We start from the raw sequence: 21,368 nt of genomic DNA, 5'->3' as shown, positions 1-21,368 counted from the left end.
TCCCTTTGCAAACAGCTCTTGCATATCTTGCGGAATATCTACCTTTGTCTTGTTGACAAACCAATCCTGTTGTTGTTGTTGTTGTAGCGATAAGATTGCTCCCCGAAGGGTTTGGGGAGTGTTATCGATGTGATGGTCCTTTGCCGGATACAAATCCGGCACGCTCCGGTACCATAGCACCATTAAGGTGCTAGACCGACCATCTCGGGAACGATTTATGTGACCACATTAAACCTTCAGGCCATTCCCTCCCTCCCTAGCCCCAAGTTCAATGAGGAGCTTGGGGTGGTCAGAGCCTCGTCTGTTAGTGAAACAGGATTCGCCGCGGATAGGTGAGGCTGACAATTGGGTTTGGAGAAGCTATATATTGCGCTGGCAACCTGAAGGGTTGCGCTACACAGCCCCTTGAATCTGGTATTTTAGTCGCCTCTTACGACAGGCATACCTACCGCGGGTATATTCTGATCCCCTAACCCGCTGGGGTACAAACCAATCCTCGTGGTTGTTGTTGGTAAGTACTTTGTTTCGTTCATTTCGAAACATGTTTTAGTTGTTGCCGTTGGTTTAGAGCTGTTATCAGTTTACCTGTTACATTATCTTCTTTTTCTACAAATTCTTTGAAGTCTTCTGCGCTTAGCCGTTTCTCTATTTGTGTTCGTATTTCCTGAATTTGTTTATCTTTCCTCTTTAATATGTTGTGTTTGTGTTTGATGAGTAGATTTAAGATTTTGGTATAGTAAAGATTAGTTTTTATTTTTCCCTCCGATATATTTCGGTTACACGTCGGTAACCGTCTTCAAGGGACTATACAAAACAATGTAAAAACAAATTTTCATACATGTAATATACCATATTTTATAAACATACATATATTTTGAACCAATTGGTTTTCATGTCAGTCACTTGTTAGACAGCAACTAACAAAGACTTCTATTTTTTCATGCGCAATATGGAAAGCGAACAATTTTCTATGTTAACCAAAAAAATTATACGTACATTCGTACATATTTTTAACATTCGCTGCGCAAACATGCGATAGCTACAAACGATGTTGCTACGCCACTTGTTCAGCGATGACTAGATCATTTGGTAAGCAAAGAGCGTAACCTGTCTGTGTGAAGAGCGTAACCTGTTTGTCTGATCAATTGATCTATGAAACGCCGATGTCTGTTCTATAGTGATTTTGTTGTTGTATACACAATTAAGAGGTATGCCCATGGCATTCTCCAATTATCGCGGGAATTATAATGGAAGAACTTTTGAACAATACGATTGAAAACCTAGTGCATAAACCAAGAATTATGGCAAAATATGTGGATGATTTATTCGCCATTGTACAACAAGATGAAATACAGAATACCCTGAACGCGCTGAATACTTTTCATAAAAACATAAAGTCACTATAGAACAGGAAGAAGAAGGAAAACTACCTTATTTAGATTCTATGGTTATAAAAAGAGACAGCCAGTTAAAGCTTATGTGGTTAAGAAACCAACTGTGTCAGGGCGACTAATAAATTATTACTCTAAACACCCGAAGAGTATGATTATGAATATAGCAATGAGTTGTATACTACGCATGCTACAGATATCAGACGGTGTATATCATAAAGAAATTAGACATGAAATTTTTTCGCAACTCAAATTAACGATTTTCCTGAAAATATTATAAGGACATTAATAGGAAAATCGATGTGTGCAGGTAATCAAGAAAAATCCGCAACACCAAAAACGTTTAAATCGGTAATCTACGTATCTCAACTATCAGAGCGTCAAATCAAGTCCAACTGTTACAATAATAAACAATTTAAAATAGCCCATAAACCCTGCAACACACTCAAAAGCATGTTCAATAAAACAAAGTCCATATTACCTCCAACGGAAAAAAGCAATGTCAATGCATCTAGTGGCCACTGTCCGACATTGAGAAAGCGTCGGTATTACAACAACAAAATCACTATAGAAAGAGATTAACACTTGAAATGTTACACATAATACATACACCACCAGATATACGACTAAACTTCATAACAGACACGATCAACGTCGCCCACTTGTACAGACACTTAAGGGCGCATTACTGATACTTAGCATAGACTTGACTTGACTTGAGAACTATCGCTTACAGTTCTGTTAAATGAACATTGCATGTTACTGATTACTCAAAACTTAGCAACACTTAACTTGACTTAGAAGTCTGTTGAATTTTGATTTTCTATGTAAGTTCTAAGTGACGTTTACATTTTATATGCCATTTGTTTGTTTCCGTTTCATTTTAATATTTCGTCATACAAATTGATATTTTTTGATTATGATTCCAGATTGTATGCGCTAAGTGGAGTATAATCGTGGCTAAGTTGCCAAGTTTACGCCAAGTCAAGTCAAGTCTATGCTAAGTATCAATAATGGGCCCTTTACTCACAACAAAATCGACAGTACAAAACTCCACGCCAACGCGAACGGACGTTTAGTTCAAAATGTATGTATGTTTATAAAATATGGTATATTACATGTATGAAAATTTTGTTTTTACATTGTTTTGTATAGTCCCTTAAAGACGGTTACCGACGTGTAACCGAAATATATCGGAGTGAAAAATAAAAACTGGTGTTTTTATTACTAAATATATTGACCTCGAGCCGGTACACATAAAACCAATATCTTTAAATAAAAAGGGCGCCAAAAATAATATTATTTGAAAAACGGAAGGCACCCAGTATACATACAACAACAAACATAGGGTATGCAAAAATAAAGGATAACAACAAAAACACAAAAACGATGATCAACAAATTTCAAGCTATTTCAAAAAAACTGGTAAAACTTAGGTCTAGCATTAAGTTCTTGTTAAATTGCAGAAAATCAAAAATCATCCCAAATTTTATTAAAAATTCATCTAAATGTAATAAATTATTTGTATTTGACCGAGACATACATCCAAACATAGACAGAACTTTAGACAGACATACTTATCTTTACCATACCAAAATCTTAAATCTACTCATCAAACACAAACACAACATATTAAAGAGGAAAGATAAACAAATTCAGGAAATACGAACACAAATAGAGAAACGGCTAAGCGCAGAAGACTTCAAAGGATTTCTGGAAAAAGGAGATAATGTAACAGGTAAACTGATAACAGCTCTAAAGCAACGGCAACAACTAAAACATGAAAAGCTTCGAAATAAACGAAACAAATAACTACCAACAACAACCACGAGGATTGGCTTGTCAGCAAGACAAAGGTAGATATTCCGCAAGATATACAAGCACTGTTAGCAAAGGGACCGAAGTTTGGGCTACCGATTGAGAACCAACGATTCCCTCTCTTCCAATATATTGCTGATGGAGAGGAATTAATACAAACTCTTACAGACAAAGAAAAGCAAGAAGAAGCGCGGACAAAATTCTCGTTACTGGTAAAAAATCATGTAACAGCTAAAAGGGAAAGTGCAATAAACCATGCAATATTAGATACTGTAGAGCGGACGCGGGAATTTTTTAGTAAAAACAACCACATACGAATTTTATCATCTGACAAAGGAAACAAAACCGTAGCCATGGAGATAGACGATTACAATAATAAAATGATCGAGATTCTCAATGACTTGACGACTTACAGAGTGCATAGATAAGATCCCACCTCAAGGCTACAAACGAAGAACTACAATTTAGTGGAAAAACTATACAGAATGGGATGTATCACGAAGGCGGAAAAAAGCAAACTCCCGACAACGACGGCACTACCGCCCAGGATTTATGGGCTACCGAAAATCCACAAGGAAGGACTTCCTCTCAGGCCGATTTGCTCAGCTATTAACTCTCCATCATATGGTCTAGGCTAATTTCTAATGAATATTTAAAAAAATATCATGGCTGACTCCAAATACATCGTTAAGAATACCCTTGAATTTAAAGATAGAATCAATAATACCTTCATTTACGAAGATGAAAGACTCATCTCCTTTCCAGTATACCAAAAATAAAGCACTTGACATCATACGTAATAAATGGACGATTATAAAAGAACATACTAATATTCACATACAACTATTTATGGACATATTAAAGTTTTGTATCGAACAAAACAGATACTTTAAATTCAATGACACGATTTCTACACAAGAAGAACTTTTGAAAAATACGATTGAAAAACTAGTGCATAAACCAAGAATTATAACAAAATATTTGGATGATGTATTCGCAATTGTACAACAAGATGAAATACAGAATACCCTGAACGCGCTGAACACTTTTCATAAAAATATAAAGTTCACCATAGAACAGAAAGAAGAAGGAAAACTACCTTATTTAGATTCTGTGGTTATAAAAAGAGACAGCCAGTTAAAGCTTATATGGTATAAAAAACCAACTGCGTCAGGGCGACTAATAAATTTTTACTCCTAACACCCGAAGTGTATGATTATGAATACAGCAATGAGCTGTATACTACGCATGCTACAAATATCTGTGTCTATCATAAAGAAATTAGACAAGAAATTTTTTCGCTACTCAAACTAAATGAAATATTATAAGGACATTAATAAGAAGATCGATGTGTGCAGGTAATCAAGAAAAATCTGCAACACCAATAACGTTTAAATCGGTAATCTATCAGAGCGTCTAATCAAGTCCAACTGTTACAATAATAAACAATTTAAAAAAGCCCATAGACCCTGCAACACACTCAAAAGCATGTTCAATAAAACCAAGTTTATAATACCTCCAACGGAAAAAAGCAGCGTCATTTACAAAATTCCGTGCAATGGCAACAACTACGAAGCAACCAAATCGAAGTTAAAAAGGAGAATAGCACAGCACAAATCGGACATGAAACATTACCATAATTTAAATAACCAAACAACTGCACTCATAGCCCACTGTGCATCTAGTGGCCACTGTCCAAACTTTAAGAAAGCGTCGGTAGTACAACAAAAAAATCACTATAGAAAGAGATTAACACTGGAAATGTTGCACATGATACATACACCACCAGACATACGACTAAACTTCAAAACAGGCATGATCAACGTTGCCCACTTGTACAGATACTTACAACAAAATCGACAGTACGAAACAAAGATGACTTGATACGCAACTCTCTAATTTTTTGCGCTCTCACGAGGGATTTATCTCAAATTTGCGCTGGCAACAATTACAGATATCCCTCGCGCCAGCTGAAGCGGGTGCCAGAACAAATAATGTGCTAGCTAAAACGAAAAATGGGCCAAAAATTTCGATAAATTTTAGTTTGACTGTAGAATAGCGTTCAAAAATTATGGGAAAAAGGATAAAAATATTTGTTTTAGTGTAAAAATTATTAGTTTGAAGGCGGAGGGTAAATATTATTTCCCTTTCAAAAGTTATCACTAAAAACAGGTTTTGTAAATATGAAGTCCCGATGCAACCAGTCCATTTTGATCACAGAACCTGGAACGTCAGACATGTAGGATAAGCCCTATCCATTAAATGATGTTAACTATTATATCATGGGTCCGATTTACTGAAATTTCAAAAGAATATATGGTTTTCACTGCGAGTTAAAGCGTTACAATATTTGACTAATTAAATTAATCAAAACGTAAATTTTATATTTAACTCTAACTAAGTTTAAAGAAATAAATATTTTACGACTATCATTTTATTAAATGATTGAAACTATAATCGCCGAAATGTATGTCAAAAATCCCCATATTCAGATCTATTCATTTTTGTTTGGAGTGGCATCATTGATAAATGTTATAAAAAATGTGCATTTTGACAGCGCTCTCTCGAAACAAAGAGTTGCAAATCCATTCATCTATGGTACAAAACTCCAAGCCAACGCGAACAGACGTTTAGCTCAAAATGTATGTATGTTTATAAAATATGGTATATTACATGTATGAAAATTTGTTTTTACATTGTTTTGTATAGTCCCTTGAAAGCGGTTACCGACTTGTAACCGAAATATATCGGAGTGAAAAATAAAAACTGATGTGTTTATTACTAAATATGTTGACCTCGAGCCGGTACACATTTTACAAAATAAATTTACTTTTGCTTTATTATACTAAATAATACATTTAATATAAACGGCAGTGTTTAGGCAGGATGCCTAACTTTTTCCGCATCTGTCTGCGATCCCCCCAATGCAACCCTGCGAATCGATACTCGAATTAATTTGTAACCACCCACACCCTCACCGCCACATGTATGTGCATGCATGTACATGTACGTGTATGTGTGTTTTTTGTCAGCACTCATGCATATGCATGTCGGGGTTGATGTGTGGGTGCCTTCCCCTCCAAAACGGAGGATTTTGCGGGTCAACGGTTGTAGCTTGCTATACAACCGGCCTCTTTTGATTTCAACAGCCAACCAGCACGCATCTGCCGCCAACGGTCTCCACTGTTTTCCAGAATATATTCAGGTAATATTGTAACCAGGTTATATATATATTCACATAATAAAGTTCACCCATTATAACGAGGAAAATCCTCCCGTGTTCTTCTTTCTTTTCTATTGAGTGAATCATCCATTGAGCGAGATCGACCCTTGTGCGCCTACCCACTGCCGGTTTACGACGCACTCAGGCCGAACAATTGGTCCTTCTCACCAGGAATTAGAACAGAGCGCCTATATACAGTCCACATCCACACAAAATCTTCTATATACACTTTGATAGTAAAATTCTTTTAAGAAGCTGAAATACACGTTTGGTGGTACACTTTGGTGGTAAAATTCTTTTGGTGACATTAAAATCATAGCTGATCGCACACACTTAAAAATTCCTCATAAAAAATTTATCCGAGAAAAAAGTATTATTTTCACATCAGCGTCAATCACTGAGCAATCGACAGCGAGCGGAAGCCACTGCAAGACATCAAGCCATCTTACCACATAAGCACCACTATACAAATCGCCATAAAAAGCCAGAGTAAGTGCAATATTTCTTGCCACATTTTTTTGGTTGGTTAAAAACAATAAATAAAAAGTGCGAAAAATCATTTAAAGTGCCATACGTGATTGCAGTTAACCGCGAAAAGTGTGAAAAAACTGTGTAGTGCCAAAAAAGAAAATAAGTGCAAACGCGTTGCATTAACGTCGGTTAAGATTCCTTGTGACTATCTGGTCTGTCCCCCCACCAGCGGTAAGGCTCTCCAGACACAGCACAGGGAAGAGGTGCACATAACCTCACTTTCACAAAAATTTCACGCCATTTGACTGCGGCAAAATTTAATTTCTTTTGCGTCACTAATTTCCTTAATCAATCTTGTTACACCGTTTTTTGTTCTTTGTTGCATAAGATCTATTTCACGATTTCACACTTTTCGTCGAGTTTTATATCAACGCGCGCACTTAATAAAATTAAAGATTGAATTGGCGAGTGCCCCCTTTGCCTCACACAGCACACATTGGTGTTACTCCCCCTGCTCACTGTCTGACAGCACAAATAATCTGCAAATTTATTTACACACACCGATACATACATACATATATATACGTGCGGGTGGCAATAGGTTACACCATTACCTATCTTCACTTTTGAGAAAATATCAGACAAGTCGGCCAAATCTAAAATAAATAAATAAAAGCGACTTTTCAAAGCATTGTTTCCTTTTTTGTTCAAAGAATTAATTTGTTTTTAGTTGGGTAGGAATAATTTGTTGAGAAAATGGAAAATTATGTCCGATCAGCTGAGTTAATCTCAGAGTTTGAACAGCAATACAGCCTTATTCCAAAGGAAAGTCATAACAAGCACACTCTTGCGATACAGCAAGAAGAGTTGCGCTCCTTATGGAAGAAGGTTAAGTCTGTGTTTGACTCACTGATGGGATCAGAAGATGTCGACGCAAATGATGTGTTGGCCATCCGGAAAAAGCATATGACTACCTACTCAATATATATGCGATGCTTATCCGCAGTATCTGCTGAGGCAGAGAAATTAAAAAGGTAGAAAATATTGCTATCTCTGAGCAAGCACCCCCAGCCGCACCTCGCGGGCATAAGATCCGCCTCCCTCCTTGCGACACGGAGATTTTCAAAGGTGACTATTTATCATGGCCAACCTTTCGTGACCTGTTTACGGCCATATACATAAATAATTCCGACCTACAGGGGGTGGAAAAACTATTCCATCTGAACAACAAGACACAGGGCGAGGCCAAAGATATTGTAAAAAAATGCCCTCTAACAAATGATGGGTTCGATATGGCCTGGAAAAACCTCTGCGAAAGATATGAAAACAAGCGTATATTAGTCAACACGCAATTGCAAATTCTTTTTAATTTAAAGAAGGTAGAGAGTGAGTGTGGGAGCGCGTTAAAGAAATTACATAGCGATATAAACAATTGTCTATCGTCCCTCAAGTGTCACAAAATCGACACATCCAATTGGGATGCAATACTAACTTATTTGTGTTCGACAAAGTTACCGGAAAGTACCCTGGCTCTATGGGAACAAAGCATAGACCATAAAATGGACATATCTAAATGGGAAGATATGGACAAATTTCTATCAAATAGGTTTCAGACACTGGAAACAGTGTCTAGCTTCACCGGCACTAACGCCCAAAAGGGACAAAAGCCAGCGAATACTCGGCATACAACCGAAACCCCCATAAAAAGACTTGGTGCCTTCCAAACGAAGGTATCCAAAGCTACCTCAAAATCAACATCAAGGGTTTTTTGCAAAATGTGCAAAGCTGAACACAGGTTACGGAATTGTCCCCGATTCTGTGATCTGACCCCAGTGGAGAGAATCAACTTCATCAAATCCACGGGGGGATGCCTGAACTGTTTATCCCCAGGACACACAGTGACGAGGTGCACCAGTTCGTACAACTGCGCCAAATGCCATTCTCGTCACCACACGCTCTTGCATGCGGATACAGTTCAGCAAACTACGAGGCGCAATCCTTTCAAAGACGCGGATCATATCCCGTCAACTTCAGCACAAGCACAAAGAAGACAGGAATCGGGGCAACCAAATTCTTCTGCGAACCAGAATGTAAAATTCTGTCATGCTAATTCCAGCACAGGCGTGCTATTAGGAACTGCTCGCGTACACATTCATCATAATGGTACCGACTTCTCCGCGCGGGCATTAATTGATTCAGGGTCTGAATCCTCTTTCATGACAGAAAGACTAAAACGCAGAATCAATTTGCCGGCAAGGAAAATGCATGCCCAAGTTTCAGGCATCACCAACGCAGTATCTGCTCAAGTTAAAGAGGCATCCACCATCGAGCTACGTTCACCAGTGGACCCATGCTTTAGCTTGACTACTCCTGTTCTAATTTTAGCCAAACTAACTGGGAATCTGCCATCCTGCCATGTCGAAACAATGACGATGCAGGCGTTCCCAGGCTTAGTTTTGGCAGACAAGAGGTTCTACGTCAATGAATATGTAGACCTCATACTTGGTGGCGATATATATCCCCAAATTATACTAAGCGGTCTAAAAAAGAATGTACTTAATACACTTCTGGCCCAAGAGACAGTGTTCGGTTGGATACTAACCGGTCGTATTGAAGCACCGAATCCAACAAAGAACATTGTGTCGTTTTACAACGAAGTCGCGCTGGACAACCAACTAAAAGCTTTCTGGGAGTTAGAAAATTTGCCAAAAGGCAAAAGCATTAATGCAGATGACGCATATTGCGAACAGCTGTATAAAGAAACAACAAGAAGAAACGAAGATGGGAGGTATATAGTATCCCTCCCATTCAAGCAAGGCTACTCAGAAGAGCTGAGTTTAGGAGGATCCCTTAAGCGCGCATTCTCACAATACTACCGAAACGAGTCCCGGTTAATAAAAAATCCGGACTTAGGGAAAGAATATATTAGGGTACTCTCAGAATACGAGACTCTTGGACATATGAAAAAAATCAGCAGTGTCGTCGCAGCAGATGAAACAAATAATTACTTTCTGCCACACCACGCCGTTGTCAAAGCAGAAAGTATAACGACGAAAGTCCGAGTCGTTTTCAATGCCTCAAGCCCGACGGCCAATGGCAGCAGTCTAAACGACATTCTCCTACCTGGTCCAATACTACAAGCAGATCTCCCAATTCTTATTCTGCGTTGGAGACTCTATCGATATGTCTTCAATAGCGATATAGAGAAAATGTATAGGCAAATTTGGATGGATGCCAACCATACCAAATTTCAGAGGATTGTTTTCCGAAAAGACATTAGTGAACCAATAGGCCTCTACGAGTTAAAGACTGTGACGTTCGGAGTCAACTGCGCTCCATACCTGGCCATCAGAACGCTTCTACAGCTAGCGGACGATGTGGAAAATTCCCATCCCACAGCATCGAGCATCCTGCGAGAATGCATGTATGTAGACGACGTATTAGCGGGAGGACACACCATCGCATCGGCCATTAAGGCAAGGGATGAAATACGACAGGCACTACAGTCAGCTGGTTTTCCACTTCGGAAATGGACATCAAACTCGGAGGCAGTTCTAAAAGACATCCCGAAAACTGATCGACTAAGCGAAGACTTTCTGGCGTTCGAAGACACCAGCACCGTGAAGGCATTGGGCATAAGATGGAATGCGCACTCCGATCTCTTTTATTTTAAAGCAGGACCACTGGAGGATCCAGAAAAACTAACTAAGCGAGAAATATTGTCAGCCATCGCCAAGCTGTTCGACCCATTAGGGTGGCTCGCCCCAATGGTCATAGTGGCGAAAATATTAATGCAGAATATTTGGTTAGAAGGCACCGGATGAGATGAGCCTGTCTCACCAAATACATTAGAACGGTGGAAAACCTTCACCCAACACTATGGCGAAATAGATAACATACGGATACCGCGGTGGGTAAATTTTTCCCCGGAAGGCGAAATAGAAATCCACGGTTTCTGTGACGCTTCCGAGAAAGAATATGCTGCAGCGATATATATGCGCGTAAAAAGAGACGATCAGGTTTTCATACACTTACTCTTAGCAAAAACCAGAGTAGCTCCAGTGAAAACCATCTCGCTACCACGTTTAGAACTCTGCGGCGCCGTGCTTCTCGCAGAAATGATGGAATCAATATTCCGAAATATTCATTTGGGACCAGTAAAAGTTCGCCTCTGGACGGATTCAACCATCGTACTCGCATGGATACGCAAGCCGCCCTGTACTTGGTCAACCTTCGTCGCACATCGAATCACCAAGATCCTCGATATGGTCGGTAATAAGGACTGGCTTCACGTTGACTCGGAATCTAACCCAGCGGACTTAGGGAGCAGAGGACTACAAGCGTCAGATTTGGTCAACAATTCGTTGTGGTGGCAGGGACCTTCTTGGCTGCAAGAAGACAATTCCCACTGGCCAGCACAAGACACCGAATACAACACGTCAATGGAGGAAAAGCGGATAAAGGTTCATGAAGCGTCAGTAAACAACAACCCTAACATCCTTGATAGGTTCTCCGACCTTTCAAGGGCGCTGCGGGTTATATCTTACATTTTTCGATTTGCCAGCCGAACACATCCCAAAACTAGAGTTTCCTTCAATAGGCAGTCTCATACAATCGCACCTGATGAAATCGAAACTACGTCACAACGATTGATAGCTATATGCCAAAGGAAATATTATCAAGCAGAGTATGCCAACTTGAAGTCAGGGAAACCAATTCATGGGAAGAGTGAAATTTTACCCTTAAACCCATTTATCGATTCTGATGGTATAATCAGAACTGGTGGTAGGATTAACGCATCCAAAGATATGCCCTACAACGAACGACACCCAATTATCCTGCCGTACACTTGTCGGCTATCCAGACTCCTAGTTGAGTTTATACATAAGATCTCCCTCCATGGAGAAAACCAGTTGATGCTACGCTTTATTCGCACTCAGTACTGGATACCGCTTGTTAAAACCATGATTAGGTCTGTCATCCACAAATGTAAAGTGTGTACTATTTACAAGAAGCGGGCACAAACTCAACTCATGGGCATCCTTCCCAAGGAGCGCACCACTTTTGCCAGGGCCTTCACAAATACAGGGGTAGATTTCGCCTACCTTACTGAGAGTGAGCGCTTGGGCTCTGAGGTTTCGGGTAGCAACATCGTTTTAGATTGATAAATTGCGCCCAACCCTAACATCCTAACATCCTTGATAGGTTCTCCGAACTTTCAAGGGCGCTGCGGGTTATATCTTACATTTTTCGATTTGCCCGCCGAACACATCCCAAAACTAGAGTTTCCTTCAATAGGCAGTCTCATACAATCGCACCTGATGAAATCGAAACTACGTCACAACGATTGATAGCTATATGCCAAAGGAAATATTATCAAGCAGAGTATGCCAACTTGAAGTCAGGGAAACCAATTCATGGGAAGAGTGAAATTTTACCCTTAAACCCATTTATCGATTCTGATGGTATAATCAGAACTGGTGGTAGGATTAACGCATCCAAAGATATGCCCTACAACGAACGACACCCAATTATCCTGCCGTACACTTGTCGGCTATCCAGACTCCTAGTTGAGTTTATACATAAGATCTCCCTCCATGGAGAAAACCAGCTGATGCTACGCTTTATTCGCACTCAGTACTGGATACCGCGTGTTAAAACCATGATTAGGTCTGTCATCCACAAATGTAAAGTGTGTACTATTTACAAGAAGCGGGCACAAACTCAACTCATGGGCATCCTTCCCAAGGAGCGCACCACTTTTGCCAGGGCCTTCACAAATACAGGGGTAGATTTCGCCGGACCTTTTGACATAAAGTCCTACCGAGGGAGAGGGTGTCGGACCTCAAAGGGATATGTATGTTTGTTCGTCTGCTTTTCAACGAAAGCTATTCATCTTGAAGCGACAAACGACCTTAGTACCGGGTCCTTCTTGGCTGCCTTTTCCAGATTTGTATCCAGACGAGGATGCCCAAAAAACGTCTACTCCGACAACGGTACAAACTTTGTCGGAGCTTCACGATCCTTGAGATCGGAGTTCAAGACATTTCTTCGGGAAGCGAGGGACGATACCATGAATAAATATAGCTACCAAACTCTCGCATGGCATTTCATACCTCCAGGTGCTCCTCACATGGGAGGCTTGTGGGAGGCAGGGGTAAAAAGTTTTAAAACCCACTATAAAAAAATCGCGTCCGACCATAAATATACCTTCGAGGAGTTTACGACCCTGTTATGCCGAATAGAGGCATGTCTTAACTCCACTGAGTCCCTCATCAAATGAACCTTCCGACCTGGAGCCGCTTACTCCAGGCCATTTTCTTGTGGGTGGGCATCTGTTAGCTCCACCCGAACTCGACTGTGACGAGAATCCTGCCTCAATAGTCAACAGATGGCAAAAAATGAAGGCCTTGCATCATACTTTCTGCCAAAGATGGAAATCGGAATATCTCACCGAGATCCAGAAACGATATAAGTGGAAACATCCACAATCCAATTTAAAATCCGGAGACCTGGTCGTTATCAAGGAGGATAACCTCCAACCTAACGAGTGGAGAATGGGGAGGATCGTCAACATACACCCAGGATCTGACAACCGTGTGCGTGTTGTTGACGTCCAGACAACCAAGGGACAAATAACTAGACCAATTTCGAAATTGGTACTCCTTCCGTCCCACGACCAGGAGGAGGAAATGTAAGGGGCAAAATTCCGCCTCACAAAACCCCAGAAAACCACAACACTATTTCCCCCGACTACCTACAATTAGAGGCCCACGGTTAGTGATAGCATCGAAAGCATCTTAAGGAACCCACGTCTTCGTGTCTCTCTATCCCTAAGCTTGTGTTTCTCCCGAGCCATATATTATCATCAACCCCCCGGTCTCGTGAGGGTGCGAGTCTACCGGAGGGGAAACCTAAGGCGTACTACGCGATGGCAATGGGGAAAGGGAGCTCGGGACATAAAGACGCGTTCAACCACGCGCCGTGATGCTCCGCTATCCCTAAGCTTGCGTCGCTCCCGAGGCCCTAATTATAATCAACCACCCCGGTCTCGTGATGGTGCGAGTCTACCGGAGGGCGATCCTACATCTTATTTTTCTCTTTTTTTCTACCCCCGGTCTCGTCGTGTCGAGTCTGCCGGAGGGAATCCTACACCTGACTACTACCGCACCACTTTTGCCTAGGCCTTCACAAATACAGGGGTAGATTTCGCCGGACCTTTTGACATAAAGTCCTACCGAGGGAGAGGGTGTCGGACCTCAAAGGGATATGTATGTTTGTTCGTCTGCTTTTCAACGAAAGCTATTCATCTTGAAGCGACAAACGACCTTAGTACCGGGTCCTTCTTGGCTGCCTTTTCCAGATTTGTATCCAGACGAGGATGCCCAAAAAACGTCTACTCCGACAACGGTACAAACTTTGTCGGAGCTTCACGATCCTTGAGATCGGAGTTCAAGACATTTCTTCGGGAAGCGAGGGACGATACCATGAATAAATATAGCTACCAAACTCTCGCATGGCATTTCATACCCCCAGGTGCTCCTCACATGGGAGGCTTGTGGGAGGCAGGGGTAAAAAGTTTTAAAACCCACTATAAAAAAATCGCGTCCGACCATAAATATACCTTCGAGGAGTTTACGACCCTGTTATGCCGAATAGAGGCATGTCTTAACTCTAGACCACTGAGTCCCTCATCAAATGAACCTTCCGACCTGGAGCCGCTTACTCCAGGCCATTTTCTTGTGGGTGGGCATCTGTTAGCTCCACCCGAACTCGACTGTGACGAGAATCCTGCCTCAATAGTCAACAGATGGCAAAAAATGAAGGCCTTGCATCATACTTTCTGCCAAAGATGGAAATCGGAATATCTCACCGAGATCCAGAAACGATATAAGTGGAAACATCCACAATCCAATTTAAAATCCGGAGACCTGGTCGTTATCAAGGAGGATAACCTCCAACCTAACGAGTGGAGAATGGGGAGGATCGTCAACATACACCCAGGCTCTGACAACCGTGTGCGTGTTGTTGACGTCCAGACAACCAAGGGACAAATAACTAGACCAATTTCGAAATTGGTACTCCTTCCGTCCCACGACCAGGAGGAGGAAATGTAAGGGGCAAAATTCCGCCTCACAAAACCCCAGAAAACCACAACACTATTTCCCCCGACTACCTACAATTAGAGGCCCACGGTTAGTGATAGCATCGAAAGCATCTTAAGGAACCCACGTCTTCGTGTCTCTCTATCCCTAAGCTTGTGTTTCTCCCGAGCCATATATTATCATCAACCCCCCGGTCTCGTGAGGGTGCGAGTCTACCGGAGGGGAAACCTAAGGCGTACTACGCGATGGCAATGGGGAAAGGGAGCTCGGGACATAAAGACGCGTTCAACCACGCGCCGTGATGCCCCGCTATCCCTAAGCTTGCGTCGCTCCCGAGGCCCTAATTATAATCAACCACCCCGGTCTCGTGATGGTGCGAGTCTACCGGAGGGCGATCCTACATCTTATTTTTCTCTTTTTTTCTACTCCCGGTCTCGTCGTGTCGAGTCTGCCGGAGGGAATCCTACACCTGACTACTGTTGGGCAATGGGGAAAGGGAGCGAGATGCACGAAGACGCGGGAGAGCTTACCAAGAGCTCGCAAACAAAAAACATTTTTTTTTTTCTGAGTTTTTTTTTCAACAAGACTAACCGGGGGCCCCTGAGCAGAAAACCCCACAATTCACTCGCTCACCCAGAGCGAGGCGCCAGAAAATAACCCAGCTCTCGTTCACCCCGAACGAGGCCAACACACCGATATCCCAGCTCTCGTTCACCCTAAACGAGGCCAACCAACAATCCTAACGCAGTTACGCAACCCGCTACAGAACCTAAAGGCATTCGGCCCATTATATTTAATAATTTTTAAAAACCCATCCAAAATTCACTCGCTCACCCAGAGCGAGGACACGAGAACCCTGACGCAGACTCACGGTCTGCCACGGACGCCAGCTTCTGAAAAGGATAATTACTTGAAACCAATGTTACATCATTGGAAGTATTGACATTTGCAAATAGTGGAAATGCCAGCTATTTGTCGATAAGAGCATACGTCGTTGAGGTTCATCAACTAAAAATCAATGAACATCCTCTCAGATTTTTGACGCACATACTACTGCACGGGTGCGGGGTGTACCTATGACCCAACGTTCATAAACGTTTTACATCGCCATATGGGCGAACGTTGTTTCAAATTGAATCATATGATCTGGCATCAACTAATTTGGACACACATGATACGACGTGACTTCATTTAATACGATTTGCTATGATTTCTCACGTGATATACTTTAAAAAGCTTTGGGTTTGGTTTAACACGATAATATGGGATCTAATATCTCATCTCTGCTTAGTAATTTTACTGATCTTAGCGCTATAATTTTTACATTTAAAAGGATTTTCATACGCATTTTGTCGAACTTTCCGACTGTTTTAGATATTTCAGCATCTGACGCTCAATCATACCATCCGTCAATGACGATGTTAACAGATGCGCCGTTTTATACAGCTTTTGATTATGACGTCACACGATACAGAGATCACATCTAAACAGACTAAAGTAACGGACCTGAGCTCTATAACGTTTACTATCAAAAGTTTTAAATGCATTTTTCAAGTTTACTTGATCTGATATCTGATTTAGTTTGACATTTTAAGTTGTGTGCAATTTCTACATTTTTCAAATCAATATTTATTTGCACAGTTCATTTTTTTATTGGTACTGAAGAGTTTAATTTGAAGGGCATATAATTGTAATGTAAATTCGCCTTATAGGTCACAAGCCAACCTAATAAAACCGCACTGCGTTTCTTTGCGCACGCAAACAATCGGCGTTTTGCCCCAACCCAAATAAGCATGGGTGCAAACGTCAAATCTAAATGTCACGCAGGATAAAAAATTGGAAATCGAGTTAGGATTTCACGCAGCAAATTCAATTTTGCCTGCTCTCATTCAAGTTGTATGTGCATGAAACATTTTTGACTGAAAATGACTTGCGTGCGTTTACATTAGGTTGGCTTGTCAAACCGTTTCAAAACCAGTATAAAAGAACTTACTATAAACTAACGTGGTCGTTTCCACCAAATTAAATGCGACTTACGTTCTTGGTCGCAACGTCGGTCCAATCGCTAATGCATCGTTTGAGGAACGTGATTCTTGATCTGCAATTGTTTGTGTAGTTGCCTCGCATGTATGTCCTGGACACACCTGCAAATTTCAAAACAAGACTGAGAAACTAATTCGTCATCAAATTCAGCGCTACTGGGTTTATAATTACCTGGTCAACGAGTTTTTTTCCGATAACGGTCAGATATTAATTATGCTTCAAGTAGTAATGTGCTCAGAGTCCCGTAACCCATCTTGTGGGGGAGGTGAAAAAGAGCAGACCCATAATTCGAACGTTTCTCTTCTTCGCAAGACGTCATAAAAGCAGTCACAGCTACTTCACCCACTGCAGCTACGTACAACAAACATGCGTATGCCATCCATACGATTTGCTGTAAGCATCTCATGCGGGTTAATATATTTTACAGCCATAAGCGATACACTGTCCGCACCGATAGTGCGATATACAGTGTGCACACCATTGGCATCGACGATATTCAAACGTCCATCTTCGCGAACGGTAGCTATCTCCTTTTCCTACGTTGAAGTACCAGTGCATGGGGCTGCATCTCCGCTGCCATCAAATTTGTGGAAAATGTCACTTTGCGGTTTCTGCTTCAAAAGATCTTCAACTGCGCGCTTTACCTCTAGTATGCTTATACGATCATCCGCACCGCTAACGGCACAAAAATCATTTCCTATGAATTCCATGACCGGAGTGTCGCTATTAAAGGATTGCCTGTCACTGCACTGTGAGACAAACTCTCGAAAATTTTCCCGAATTAAATTACGCAGCTCACGATCTAATTTTTGGTAATTCGAATAGTGGCTGTAAATTTGGAATGACCTGCTTCTCGAGTATCTTATTCAATGAATTATACACGCCTGTACGTATTTTATCCTCATGCCTTACATCAAAATTTTTCATAATACGGCCAAGAAAATCCAATAATGTGCTGCTAACAAAGGGATGCTTACGTATTGAATGATACATTACTAAATTGCCCAGTTCCATGTTCATAATATTATCCTTGATTGGAGCAAAAAAAAAAAAAAAGGAGCCAGTCGTAAAATAATGATAGCTTAGCATTCGCCAATGCAATCGGATTTGTACAAGATGATATAAGCCAACCGATTAGGGCCCCCCGTGGGATAATATTCGAACAAAACATACCGTTTGCAGGATGTATTACATTTAGTATAAAGCGTATTAAATCCGAACGCAAACTATGTGATTCTGGTGTTGCGAAATATTCGTCCTGAAACCAGTCCTGATAGCGCTTTCGATTACCAAGTTTGACTGATGATGCCAGAAATGTTAGTCTTTTTTCGATTTCTGGAGTTAAACGGCTTTGCAAAAAAAAAAAAAAAAAAAAAAAAACCGCGACGGACAACTCTCACAACGATAGATAGTTAATTTCTTGGTTTTTGCTTCTTACGGCTTTTGAGGCCGGTGTTTCGACAATTTTTAGTTTATTCCTTGCGCTTCATCAGAGATTTCCATGATGGACATCCCAATCAATGATTAAAACTCTATTTAGACCGTGATCTCTTATGGCATATTGCGCAGCTATAGCAACATTATTGAATATACACAAACCATGGGGTACATCCGGCTCGGCGTGACCAGCCGGGCGTACAATGCAAATACCGCTTCGGGCCTCACCCTTCAAAACTTTATCAACCACTTGCAATACCGAACCTGCCGCCATTGTAGCACCTTCAAAAGTTTTTGGATGAAAATAAACTGAATTATATTTTTCACCCATACCTTGCAATTCATCCTTATGGCTTATGCGTCGAATAAAATTTAGATGCGCACGCGTATGCGCTAAACAAATTTCATCTGTAGTTGCTGTACGTGGTGGCAGATGTTTCATGCGTTCCGTGAGTTGATAGTCTTGAGGCATTTCATGAATACGTTTAATGCGCTCGGGCTGTTCGGGATGACCCTCTTCGAAGGAGTTACTATGCTGAAGCATTAAATCATCATATACATAACAAACGCGTATTTGTGGAGAAAGCAATTTGGTTTCACTTTGTAAATACTTCAAGCGCTTCTCATTCTGTGCAACAATTTCTGGTGCTATAACCAGGGCAGTGTTTCTCGTAGGAAAACGTGCAGGCAGTGACTTACCGCCAATGAATAGGCGACTAATTTTATGCAACTTTGGCTGCGGATTAACATTATTCAGTTCTTCCATGGTATATATGGGCTGAATTTGCAAAGAGCGCCAATAAGAACGATGTGCATAAATGCAATTGAGTATTGCATCTTGTACAACTTCACGGGGTGGATCAAGTTTTTCTACTAGCCTTGGGCATGTCCCGCCCAAAAGGGTGCGTAGGGTGAGTGCTGCACCTTCTGGTAGCGAGTCCAAACAGTAACCACCTTCTAAAACCACAGCTACATGCGATTGCGACAATTTCATTAATGTACTTAACATATGCGGATAAAATGCTGGTGTGACTTCCATTTCGCCTTCCGGACAGCCTAAAGCTGCATCATAACCAGCCGATATAATAACCAATTCAGGTTGATATTCCACAGCAACCGGTATAAGTAACTGTTGAAAGATTGCCATGTAATCACCATTGCCCAATTTTGTTTTATTTAAGGGCACATTAAAATTATAACCCAAGCCATTGCCATAACCAATAGCATCAAAATCGGATTCCTTTAGATTGGCCAAAAAGGTGCCATGCTCAAAACGATGTATAGAAAAATAAGAACCCTTTGATCATTGTAGAAGAAACGTTGCGTACCCTGTCCATGTATATCCCAATCGACAATTCTCATTTTGCTTAACTTCAAAATGTCTAAAGCGTATTGTGCTGCTATGGCCACATTGTTGAAGAAACAGTAACCGTTGAATAAATTTTCTTATAATCAACGTAAATTTAATGCAAATAAATTGTGTTTTGCTGGATTCTTAAATTTCTTTACGCAAAAATTGTGCACAAGAACCTTTCATCACCAATACCTGAAACGAGAAAAGACAAAAGTAAAGAAGTTAGAAAATGTACAAAACACTAAAAAACGGAACGATACCGGCATACTTACCCATCCACTGTTCTGGACCTCCACCACCAGTCACCTGAAAAAGAAAAGAAAATCTATTAAAAATCTGAAATAACATAAAACATAGTTATTGAAATAAAATTATTGCAAAATGTTTTACCACTTACCCTTGTGTCCAGCAACGCGTAAATTTCACATGAAGTGAAGAAAAACGGTAAAATAAATCTTTCGATTCATTTTTGTTTTTGCTTCACTCTCTATACTGGAATGTTCAACCAACGTAGGTATGTATGAATGATACATACAAGAAAACGAGAAACGGCAGAGTTGCCACGTTACCTAACGCGACCACCAAATGGACCGTTTCACAACGCCTCTGCCAGGTTGACCACGATCCAAATAAGAACATCGACAGTATTTGTGAGCATTAAATTTTATTCCATTTTAATTTATAACACTTCATACATCTCATAAGTACAAAAAAAAAAAAAAAAAAAAAAACCAAATTCAAATGTCAAAAATTGACTGATTAATGCATCCGTTTGCGGTGCAGGGATAACGCAGCCGAAGACGTATACCGCTTTAGACAATCCCCGCACCGGTACGGGAAAAAGCCCATATGCCCATTCAAATGGGTAACTAAGCACGCGAACGAGCTTAGTGCCCGCTGGCACACCCGGCAACTAAACTGCCAATGAGGCACTGGATCCTGGTGCGGCCGCCGCACCCATAACACTCCCTCACACCCGCGGTAAAACGTGGAGTACCACGTCGTGGCCCTCCCGCGCACCCTCACGACAATGGGCGTCCGCCTAGCACGGAGCACCCCGGGGTCGGCGCACCGCAGCGCCTCCCTCACTGCATGCTGCAGAACCTCGACCGGCGCAAAACATGGCCAGGAGCCCCTTCGCCGCTCCGTATAGCGGATGTCCGCGACCACCTCAATGGGTTCCGCACCCTCGTCCGCTGACTCCAGTGTCACATAGATGTACTGCCTTGGGTCCATTTGACACTGAAAAGGAAAGAAAATAGAAAACCCATTAGAAAAAATTATGAAAAATTCGTTAGGAACCCGTCATACTTACGGTTTACTTTACCAGCTTGAAACTTCTTTTGTAAATAACAAAGTGGTGGGGCTAATTTATCCACCACAATCCTGCATTACTGTATCCTGGAAAATTCCTGTTACGGGAAACCAACTGGATGGCAACCCGCAACCTAACAACGGCAGCCTCATTAGTGCTGTCCAACTAAGGGCGAATACCGAACACTCAATAGACAAAATCAGTACCGAAA

The 21,368-nt window shown here is 41.2% G+C and overlaps 1 protein-coding gene and 1 pseudogene across 3 annotated transcripts in view; both read right to left on the bottom strand.

The window, feature by feature from the left end:
- Snap25 (Synaptosomal-associated protein 25kDa) overlaps nt 1-21,368 on the bottom strand; it is a 1,254,720-nt gene that overhangs the window by 517,240 nt on the left and 716,112 nt on the right. The gene's annotated exons all lie outside the window — the stretch shown is intronic.
- Nucleotides 17,053-21,309, bottom strand: LOC137248909 (histone deacetylase 6-like; annotated as a pseudogene).

Source organism: Eurosta solidaginis, chromosome 1, assembly GCF_040869045.1.
Source record: "Eurosta solidaginis isolate ZX-2024a chromosome 1, ASM4086904v1, whole genome shotgun sequence".
Lineage (NCBI taxonomy): Eukaryota > Metazoa > Arthropoda > Insecta > Diptera > Tephritidae > Eurosta > Eurosta solidaginis.
The sequence above is the reverse complement of the archived record's forward strand: the minus strand, read 5'-3'. Positions and strand labels throughout refer to the sequence as shown.